Source organism: Elephantulus edwardii, unplaced genomic scaffold (assembly GCF_000299155.1).
Source record: "Elephantulus edwardii isolate Elephantulus edwardi_28Jun2011 unplaced genomic scaffold, EleEdw1.0 scaffold00003, whole genome shotgun sequence".
Lineage (NCBI taxonomy): Eukaryota > Metazoa > Chordata > Mammalia > Macroscelidea > Macroscelididae > Elephantulus > Elephantulus edwardii.
In genome coordinates, this window is record NW_006399753.1 from 41,171,466 (window position 1) to 41,183,225 (window position 11,760).

Below are 11,760 nucleotides of genomic sequence, written 5' to 3' on the forward strand. Positions count from 1 at the left end.
GTAGCAGCTCAATGGGACTGGATTTTCTGAGAACAGAATTTAGAGCCCTTCTGGATTTGAAATGGCTTTGGAGCCTCCGCAGCCAGCGCTGGAATTCAGCATTCAAAAATTCTCATTGTAGCCCTTCACTGACTGCACACTGCATGTCCGTATCTGCCTCCTTCTGTTCAGGAGTCATCTCCTGGGCCAATTATCTGTGGCCGCAGAGTCAATGTCTTACATTCTGCCTGCTCACTTAGCAGGTATCTAGGTTGAATATCTCAAAAAAGTGGGAGACTAATATAAACAATATTTAGGAACTCACTCCCATGACTGACTTCCAGCCAACAAGAAACAGGACTATGAGGTAAACAATTTACCTATGAGGTAAATAACACCAGGAAGGCAATCACACCTTATCATAACTAACCATGCAAGGTCAAAAGGGCTGCATTTGTCATAGAATAAAGTCTAAAAGGCAGAAAGGAGTAGGCTAGAAGGATTAATGGTAATAAGAGTCACAGGAAAGTGGGAAGAGCACAGTTACACTGGGGGAATTGTAACTAACATTATAAAACAAAGTATGTATAAATGGTTAAGTGGAAAACAAATTTGCTTTGTGAATTTTCACTGAATAACAACAATACATGGAAATTTGGCTTTGCTGGATGCAAAACATTATTTTTAGGGCCTAAAAACCTATGTTTTGGAAAAAAGTACTTGAAAGAAAGGCATATCCAGCTTCACAAATAATATTTTTATATGCAATTTCATGTTTTTTTAATTACCATAAGACAAGGCAAACATTAGGCATTTAAAATAAAGTTTAGTCATATAATATACTAATATTCATCAAGATATACTGTAAAGAAGGGGGGAACCCCCTAAAATCAAAGTGAAGAACATTGGATATACAAACACTGCCACTTGAATAAACAAGGGTGAGGAATTTATATATAATAATTTTATAAAGAGTGAAAACCAGCCACACATATATACTTGTTTTGTTAGGAATAAGACCTTTCTGAGAGGATATAAATTTAAAATAAATTGGGAGAGTTTTACATTCTTTGAGATCTTTCTTGAGAACTTCATTCTCCCTCTAGTTTTATAAATATATTTTATTTTCTCTTGTTGTGTGCCGCTGAGTTGAAACCGACCCATAGCTGACCCTCTGGCAGGTTTTCAGAGGCACTTAATCACTCAGGAGGAGACTGACCATCTTTGTCCCACAGAGCAGCTGGTGGATTTGAACGACATGCCTTCGGGATTGTAGTGTGGCTTTTTGCCACTAGGCTACCAGTGTTCCTTATTCTCCCTTGTTGTTGTTGCTGTTGTTAAGTACCGTCGAGTCTTAGATGATTCATAGTGACCCTATGAATGAAGGACCTGAACACTTGTATAACTTTCGTCATTTCTCCACATTCATAGAGTTTCCGGAGGCAAGCTATTTTGGAAGTGGTTACCACTCCCGCTTCCAAGCTTGTTTTAATAGGGAAGCTTCACCAAACACTGTCCACCATGGGTAACCATTAGCACATCTGATGCATCAGTGTCACAGTGCTCAGCATCACAGCAACCACGAGTTACTTCTGTACAGCAAATGGACAGACCAGTGCTGTACCACTTAGAGGAATGTTTGACCAAAAACAATTAAAATCAGGCCCGAGGGCCGCAGATTAAAATCACCTACCTTTGATTTGGTAGCATAACTTTCTATCCAGTAGGCCAACAGAGCTCTCTCTATGTTGTCATTATTGTTGTTAGGTACCGTTGAGTTGTAGACGATTCATAGAGAGTCTATGAATGAAAGACTTGAACATTTGTATAATTTTGGTCATTTCTCCACATTTATAGAGTTTCCAGAGGCAAGCCAGAATATCAAATAAAGATTTAGACATAGATATAATCAGTAATAATAAAATAATGTAGAGACTTTATTAAATTGGGCTTATCACCAAAAACTGAGAACATTTGTTATGTTGAAATGTGATAACATATTGAAATGTGGTAAGTAGATACTTGTAGAATACTATTCTTTACTCATGGATGACACAGTTCCACTCTGTTTCATTTCTTGAGCAGTAATAAAATAAACTCATTGCTATCCAGTTGGAACAGACTCATAGCTGACTCTCCTGCTGGTTTTCAGAGGTGGAAAATTGCATGAGAAGAGATTACCCATCTTCTCCCTTACAGTAGCTGGCAGATTTGTGTCTTTGGGTTGGCAGCCCAACTTCTTACCCAGAGCTTTCATGCGACGTGGTATGTAGTTATAATGTTAAGACTTTAGAGTTTAACTTAACTGCCTAGTTTTACATGTAACCCAGTGGTAGTTTCTTTGCATTTCTGAACTACCCGGTATGTTTCTAGATAATTTTAGATGATCTGGAATAGTTACCATGGTGTTTTTCCAACTAGCTTCTCATTTATGATACAGTGTCCTCACTATCTTCCTGTCAGTTCCTTCAGAGTTTTTTCAAAGTACTGAAAAAGGACTCTTCCTATCCGGACATTGTCTATCTTTCATTAGATGTTAACTAAGCACCAATGAAGTTGTAGCAGTAATTTGAAAAACAAAACAAATAAAACTCAGTTAACGTATTGCTGCACACTTTTAATTGATGACCGTGCTTAGGAACATTTTTTACCATCATTTGCAGCAACGTGTTACTGTCAAGTCAAATCAACTCCAACTGAGGTGACAGTATACATGATTTTGAGCCAAGGGATTTCAGTTCCTGTTATTTTGGAAGGAAATCACCAGACCTTTCCTCTATGGCACTCAGGGGCAGGCGTGCACCGCAACCTTTTGGTTAGCAGCCAAGCGCATAACCTGTTTGTATTACCTAGAGACTCTGTGGAAGTAATTACTCTAGTGTTTCATACCTTTTTTCCACCTCATTGAATTTGGGTGCAGTCCTGTGACTTTCCTAGCAAACAAAATACGGGTTAAAAGTGATGGCAGTTTCAGGAGCTAGTGCATGCCTCTCCTGCTTATTTCCTCTGACATGGTGACCAGGAATGCTTCAAATTGTGCCTACTTCTTCAACCTGGATCCAAAAATTAGAATTACCAGAACCAGAGCACACACCCACACACTCACAAACCTGGAGTGGAAATTTATGAAGAGTGAACTGTGTTACTGAAATTTGGGGCTGTATGTTTCCACAGTATGACCTGGACTTTCCTAATCAGCTCAGAAGTTCCAAGCAGTTTCTTTATTGAAAAGTTGAAGTACTTCCACACAAACACAAGGTTAGGTAAAAGGTCCTAACCAAGCTAGAACTCTCTCTTCTGCTGTTGTGTACCATTGATTCAGAACTGATCCATGGCTGACAGAATTGACATTCCGTCAGGTCTTCAGAGGCAGTAAACCGTACAGAAAGAAAGTACCTGTTTTTCTCTTGCAGAGCAGTTGATGGGGCTGAACAGCATGTCTTTGGGTTGGCAGTGCAATTCCTTACCACTAGGCCACCAGAGCTGCCTATTACTATGCAAAGTCACTGACATCACTGACTAAGCCCTTGCTTTTCCTAGGAAATACCTTTCTTCCCTACACCAATAATTAAGTCCAATTTGGCTTATGCTCTTCTCATACCTTTAAATCTACAGCCTCTAATGCCCTTCGTCATTCAATAGATTTACTACTTTATCTAGTTTCTACTGGTTTTGCAGAAGGAAGAGGTAGACCTCTGATTCCAGTTGACAGCTATCCAGAATCTGTGGAAGGGAGGTGGAGGGGATGCTGTTGGTAGGTTCTATCTCACAGAGATCCAATGTGCAAAAGAATGGAGCCCTACCCAGCCCTGCACCATCCTTTCAATGTCCTGCTCATGTTGCAGTCACTATGCCAAGAGGACTCTCTTTGAGATTCTTCCTCCTTTTTTCACTGAACCTCTACATTTCCAAGCCTGATGTCCATTTCCTGGGTCTGGCCTCTTCTAATAATGTGTCCGAGGTAGATGAGAAAAATTCTCAGTGTCTTTGCTTCTAAGGAGCATTCTGGCTACACTTTTTCTAAGACAATTTGTTGGTGGTATATTCAACATTCTTTTCTTTTTTTTTAATTGGGAAAAACACAATGGGGGCACAAGTAGGTGAGGGTTGGGGGCAGAAGGGTGAGGATGGGCAGGGATGCAGTTGCAGAGCTGCACAATTTGCTTGGTGGGAGGAGGAGGTGAAGGAAATGAAAAGGATCCAGTGGGAACCAGATGCTACAGGGGAATGGTGAGCATTTTCCAATGGCAATTAAACCAACTCTCTTACTGATTTGGGAACTGGATGCAGACTCTCTGGCTTCTTCATGCTTAACAGGGCCGTTGATATGAAGGGGGAAAGGGAGGACAATTTATCACCTTACTGGTGGTCTTGGGTTAAAGCTGCTTGCCTTCTTGTTCTGTTAGAAGATATTTTCCTGTCATTTGCTCCCCTCTGAACTGCAAAGTGTTTTCCCAGGTGGGTCCAGTGGGGATGGCTGGTTGAACCCAGAGGCTCCATCCTCCTTTGCTTCTTTTCAACACCATAATTCAAAGGGATCATTTCATCAGTCTTTCTTATTCATTGCTCAACTTTCACAAGCATATGAAGCAATTGAAAAGATCATGGCTTGGGTCGGGTGCACCTTAGTATTGAAACGGGTATCCTTGCTCTTAAGCACTTTAAAGAAGTCCTTGACAGCAGATTTTTGTAATGTATCTTTTGATTTCTTGACTGTTGCTTTCATGGGCATTGAAAGTTGATTGGAGCAAAAAGAAACCTTGACAAAAACAAAAAATTAATAAATATCAGTTGTCACTATTTCTAAATCAAAATGCATCTTTAAGTACAGACTAGTATTCAATTCCACATGGTTTGAAACGACACCCTTTGCTGTGCTACACCTTGTGCTGTACATAGCAAAGGATGTGAAATGGTCCCTGCCCTCTAGGAGCAATTGCTGGGGTTAGTGACTCAGTCAAACAAACATACATACAAAAAAAACATATAATTATAATCAGGATAATAATTGCTCTGAGGAGAATTGCAGGTTACCTTTAAAAGCATAGAACAATAGCAAGCAACTCAAACAAAAGGCAGAATCAAGCGGGAGGAGGTATGCTATCAGGTAGAAGATCTGAAAAATTTCACATATAAATTGAGGCCTAAAAAAATTGAATGTTGGTTTTGGTCTTTTCCATATTTATTATTTTCCCCCCTGCCCCTAACCACTTGTTTTCCATTTGAGGGAAATGATAATAAAGTTCTATCCTGATTATAATGTTTTTCTGGTCTCTGTAGCCCTAGTGGTGTTAACGCTCAAACTTATTGCCAAGGAGTTTGAACAGACTCAAAGCTGACCCACCCTCTGGTTTTCAGAAGGCTGTCAATCTCACGGGAAGAGATTACCCACATTTTTTCCTGCAGAGCTGCCAGTGGACTTGAACAGTCAGAAAAGTGCAGTTTTAGGGTTAGCAGCATGACTCCCTGTGAACTCCACCACCAGTGCTCTTTGATGGTGTGGTGCATGACATACTGAGCTACTAATAAAAAGAACTGCAGTTCAAATCCACCACTATCCTGTATGAGCAAAAAAGGGATTCTTCTCTCATATTTATTGCCTCCAAAATCCTGCGAGAACCAACTCAGTGGCAGTGGTTTTTATTTTTTTTTTATATGTATACTTTGAGACTGTTACTTAGTTCTTGGGATTCCTGATGGTACAAAAATTAATTACTTAGCTACCTGGATTGCCAGGAGAACAAACAGGTTCATCTTAGAGAGGGTGAAGCCAGGCTGCTCCTTGGAGGCAAGGATTCATCTGACATACTTTGGGCATGTTGCAAGGAGGGACTAGTCCTTGGAGTGGGACATCATGCTTGGAAGGGTGGAGGGATGGAGAAAGAGAGGGAGACCATCAATGAGAAGTATTAATACAGTGGCTGGGGTAATGAGGGTAGGTGTGTCAAAGACAGTTAAGTTGGCACAGGATAGAGCAGGTTTCAGGGCTGCTGTACATAGGGTCACTATGAGTTGCAAGAGACTCAACGGCATATAACAACATCAGCAACAACGGAAATGTAGGCTATTCAAATCCACAAGCAGCTGGGGGCGGGGGAGGAGGGGAACCTGACTAACTGCTCCTGTAAAGTTTTCAGCCTAGAAACCCCCATGGGGCAGTTATTCTCTGTTCCTCTAGGGTCACTGTGACTTGTAATTAAGTTGATGACACACACTGTTTTTTTGGGGTTGAGATGCAATTTATATTGAAAGCTGCAGTCCTTGACCTTCTGCCGCAAACATTCAAGGCCTTCTCAGTTTCAGCAAGCAGAATTGTATCACCTGCATGATGAAGGTTGTTGACAAGTCTTCCTCCTGTCATGATTCCATTTTCTTCTTCATAAAGTCCAGCCTCCTGAGTGATCTATTCAGCAAAGAGACTGAAAAGGCATGGAGAAAGGATATATTCCTGACACACTCCTTTCCTGATTTTGAACCATGCAGTGTTCCCTTGCTCTGTTTGCCCAACAGTTTCCTGGCTTAGATATAGGTTTCACATGAACACAATCAAGTGTTCTGGAATTCCCATTCTTCTCCATGTTAGCCACAACTTGTGGTGATCCACACAGTCAAATGGCTTTGCATAGTGATATAACACAAACATTTTTTTGGTACTCTCTGCTTTCAGTCAAGATCCATCTGACATTGGCAATGATGTTGCTAGTGTCACAGCCTCTTCTAAACCCAGCTTGTATGGTTTGGGAAGTTTTTGTACTTTCTGGTCACTTTTGGATAATCTTCATTTTGGAAGATTGTGCTTGCATGCACTGTTAGTGATATTGTTTGGTAATGTCCACATTCTGATCCACCATCTTTTTTGGGAATGTGAATAAATATGGTTCTCTTCTAGTCAGTTGGCCAGGCTGCTGTACTTCATATCTTGGCACAACCTGGTGAACACATCCAGGGCTGCATCTGTTTATTGAAATATGTCACTTGGCATTCCATCAGTTCCTGGGACTTTATTTTTTTGCCTATTTTTTTCAGAATAACATACTAATCATGGACTGTTTTATACTATTCTCTTTCTCCTCACCTGCCCTCCTCACTGCCTCATTCCTCTCTCTCTCTCTCTCTCTCTCTCTCACACACACACACACACACACACACACACACACACACACACCCTTCCCCATGGCTGCCATTGCTAGACCCTCCCTTGGGTTTCCAATACTTTGTATCATATGGAAGCAGCTTGCTCAACCTTCTCCCAGATAGCCACTGGGGGCTTCACATAGCTGGAAAGGCTCAGCCTTCAGACTAGCAGGATAACTCCCTTTTGTCTAAACTATTACTAAGTACCTGTTTAGCGTCTATTTTTACCTAAAGCAATGGACCTGAAACACTTGCTGCAGAAGATCAAGGACTGAAGCCTTCAATATGGATTGAAGTTCAACATCAAGAAAACAAAGATTCTCACCACTGGGCCAATTGGCAGCATCATGATGGATGGTGATGAGATTGAGATTGTTAACAGCTTTAGTTTGCTTGGCTCTACAATCAACACTCTTTGTAACAGCAGCCAGGAAATTAAATTGCATTGGAAAAGTCTGCTTTCAGGGACCTGCAGAGTACTGAAGAGCAATGAGTTTGGAGATTAAGGTGTGCCTGATCAAGGCCATTGTATTTGCAATTGCTTGCTATGTGTTGAGAGCTGGACAATGACTAAGGATGATAGAAGGAGAACTGATGACTTTGAGCTGTGGTGCTGGAGTAGAGTTTTGAATGTGCCATGGACTGCCAGAACAAACAGGTTCATCCAAGAGGGGGTAAAACCAACCTGCTCATTGTAGGCAAGGATTCTGAGGCTTTGTCTGACATAGTTTGGGGATTTTACATGGAGGGACCGGTCCTTGGAGAGGGACATTATGCTTGTAAGGGTGGAGGGACTGAGAAAGAGAGGAAACCATCAGTGAGATGGTTTGATACAGTGAGATGGATTGATACAGTGACAGAGGTAATGAGGTTAAGTGTGTTGGAGACAATAAAGTTGGCACAAGATAGAGCAGGTTTCAGGGCTGCTGTACACAGAGTCATTATGAGTCGCAAGCAATTAGATGACACATAATAAAAGCAACAACAACAATGTTCTTTGGCCCAAAGGTCTATTTTAATATTCCATGGACTACCAAAAGAACAGATAGGTCCTGGAAAAAGTGCAGCCAGAGTGCTCCTTGGAAGCAAGCATGGTGAAGCTTCAACTCATATGCTTTGGATATGTTGCTCAGAAAGGTTATTACTTGGTAAGGAACATCATGTGAGGAAAGATGGAGAGGGAGATGGAGAAAGGAGAGGGAGACCCTCAAGGAGATGGCTTGACATGATGACTGCAGCAATGGGCTCAAGTGTGTTTGAGATAGTATGGATGGCACAGGATAGGACAGTCTTAAGATCTGTTGTTCACATGGTCACTATAAGTCCTACTCAACTCAATGCCTCATCAGCTTTCCTTGGGTTAGAATGTATGGTATGTGTGCTGTTACATTTTCGGTGGTTACACACACACATCCTTAAACTTAATAAAGTCTTTTGAAGTGGTACTTTGTTCTAAGACTATGAAGGAGATTTAGGATATTTTCATTCCATATTTGTTTTCCCCAATTTATTTACAATTGCTGCTAAGTATTTTACTTTTAAGTGTGTTTTAAATCTCATGTTGTTGTTGTGTACTGTCAAATTGGAACTGACCCATAGCCGATCCTCTTGGCGGGTTTTCAGAGGCAATTAATCACAGGGGAAGAGATTGCCCATCCTTCTTCCGTGGAGCAGCTGGTGGCCTCAACCATGTGCTTTTGGGATTGCATCACAGCTTCTTGCCACTAGACCACCAGAGTTCATAGTGAATTTTAAATCGCATAGTGCCTTAATATCCTATTGTTACTGAAATTATTAATATAGACCACCCATATCCATTTTTTTTCTCTCTTGGAACTCCAGCATTCCATTTAGTACTTCTTTTTTGTTGCCTCTTAGGCCATATATTCTCTCAGCTGTCTGTCTCTGAAAATGCCTTTGTATCTTTTTATTTCTTGAAGGACTTTTCCATTAACTGTAGAATCCTAGATGATAATGTTTTATCTGCATTGGCAAACCAGCATCTGGTCCTACAGTTTTCTCTCTTGCTGTTCAGAATTCAGCTGCTGCTCTTTGGAATGATTATTTCCCCCTTGAGCTAAAATATTTTGGGTTTTTTTTTTGTTGTTGTTGTTGTTTTTTACTTTTCTCAGTAGGTTTCCTATAATATGTATCTGCTGCAGAAATTTGTCATGTTGTTAATTCTTGGGTGTCTCCAAGGAGATGGTTTTATATATTGTCCAGTTCCTCTCATTGTCCTCAACAGGAGACATAGTCCAAAATGTCTAGTTTACCATTTTATTACTGGAGATTCAAATATCTGAACTTCAAATTTCATAAATTTGACTTGGAGCTAGTAAGAATGAATAGAAGGATAATAAAGATGTGTGTGTGTGTGTGTGGTTGTTGTTATTAGGTGCCATACAGCTGAGTATGATTCATATTGACCCTTTGAACTAATCTGAACACTATCCTTTCCTATGCCTTCCTCACAACCTCTGACACACTCAAGCCCACTACCACTATGTCAACCCACCTGGTTGAAAGTCTTCCTCTGTTTCAGCACCCATCCACCTTTTCAAGCATGAAGTCCCTCTCCAATGAATAGCCTCTTCTAGTAACAAGCCCAAAGTTTGTGAGATGAAACTTTATCATCTTTGTCTCCAAGGAGACTGCATCTTCTCCAACATATCTGCTTAGGGTTTTTTTTTTTTGTGGTGGGTTTTTTTTGGGTGGTTTTTCTTTTTGGCAGTCAATAGGGTCTTCAGCATTCTTCTCTAACACAACTGTACAAAGGCATCAACTGTTCTTCTGTCATTCCTAGTCATTGTCCAGGTCTTAGATACCTAGCAAGTGACTGAAAAGACCATGGCCTAAATCAGGCAGACCTTTCCCCTCAAACTGAATAATTTGGAATGGTTCCTGACTACAGACTTCTCCAGTGCACCATGTCTCCTGATCTTCTGACTGCTAGTATTAAGGGTCCTGAATGTGGATCCAAGTTAAGATGAAGTCGTTGACAGTGCCAATCCTTTCTCCATCCCTCACAATGTTGATTTTTAGTCCAGTTGCAAGGATTTTTTTTGTTTTCTTGATGTTGACAGGCAATCCATATTGAAAGCTGCAGTGTCTAATCTTTTGCAGCAAATGCTTCAAGTCTTTAAAACTTACAGCCAGGAAGGTTGTATCATCTGCAAAATGATGGCTGCTGAGTCTTTCTCCAACTCTGATGTCACATTTATGTTCATACAATCTGGCTTCTCTAATAAGTTGTTCAGTATATAGATTAAATAGCTGTGGAGAAAGGATTCCGTGCTGATACACACTGTTCCTAATTTTAAACCATGCAGTACTCCCTTGCTCTCCCCACACCGCAGCCTCCAGGTCTAGGGACTGGTTTTGCATGAGCACAATCAAGTGCTCTGGGATTCCCGTTCTTCTCAATGTTAGCCATACTTTTTATGACCCACATAACGAAAATACCCTTGCATACTAGATAAATCACAAACATTCATCTGGTATTTTTTGCTTTCAACCAGGATCCATCTGACCTCAGCAATGATATTGTTAGAGCTTCGGTTTCTTCTAAATCTAGCTTGAATGGCTGGCAGTTCTCTATGTACTGTAATAGCCATTTTTTAATGATCCTCAGCAGGATTTTGCTTGTATGTGATATTAATAATACTGTTGTATAATTTTCACAGTTTTTAAATGAGAACAAACATTGATCTCTTCCAGTCAGTCAGCCAGACATAACCTCCTCCCACAACACATCTGGTCTTTGATCATTGGTATTTGGTGTTTCCAATTTATTCTTAAGATGGTTTTTAAATTCCACAGGATAGATCCAAGATCATATCTTGGTTTTCATGGATTTGTTTCAATTTTATTCAGCTTAAATTTGAACTTGCACATGAATTAATTGATAGTCACTCATGAGTAAGTGATAGTCAACTGGATCCACAATTGGTACCCATGGTACAGGCAGTCAGGGAATCAGGAGATGTATTGAACTGGGAAAGTCTTCACTGAGGAGTAACAATGTCAGTTTGAGGGCTAAGGTGTGTCTTATTTAGGCCATGGTCTTTCTGGTTATTTGTTATGCATCCGAGAGCTAGACAATGAATAAGGATGACAGAACTGATGCTTTTGAGCTGTGGTGTTGGAGAAGAGCACTAAACATCCCATAGATGACCAAGTGAACAAAGAAGTATGTCTTGGAGAGAGTGCAGCCAGAGGGCTCTTTAGAGGCAAGGATGATGAGGCTTCACCTCACCCACTTCAGGCATGTTGCTAGGAAGGGAGATTCTTTGAAGAGGGACATGATGATTGGAAAGATAGAGGGTCAGAGAAGGAGAGGAAGACTCTTAGCCCGGTGGACAGACATGATGACTGCCACAATGAGCTCTAGTGTGTCAGGGTGTATAAGGATGTCACAGGATGAAACAGGGTTCAGATATGTTGTCATAGGGTTTCTATGGGTTGTACTTGACTGAATGGTGGAGGGGGAGGAGGAAGGAGAAGAGGAAGGAGAGGAGGGGAGAAGCAGATGGAGGGGGAGGAGGAGAGGAGGAGGAAAAGGGAAGGAGGGGAACAAAGGAAGGAGGAGGAGGGGAGGGGGAAGGGGAGGAGGGAGAAGAAAGGGAAGAGGGGGAGGAGGGGTAAGGG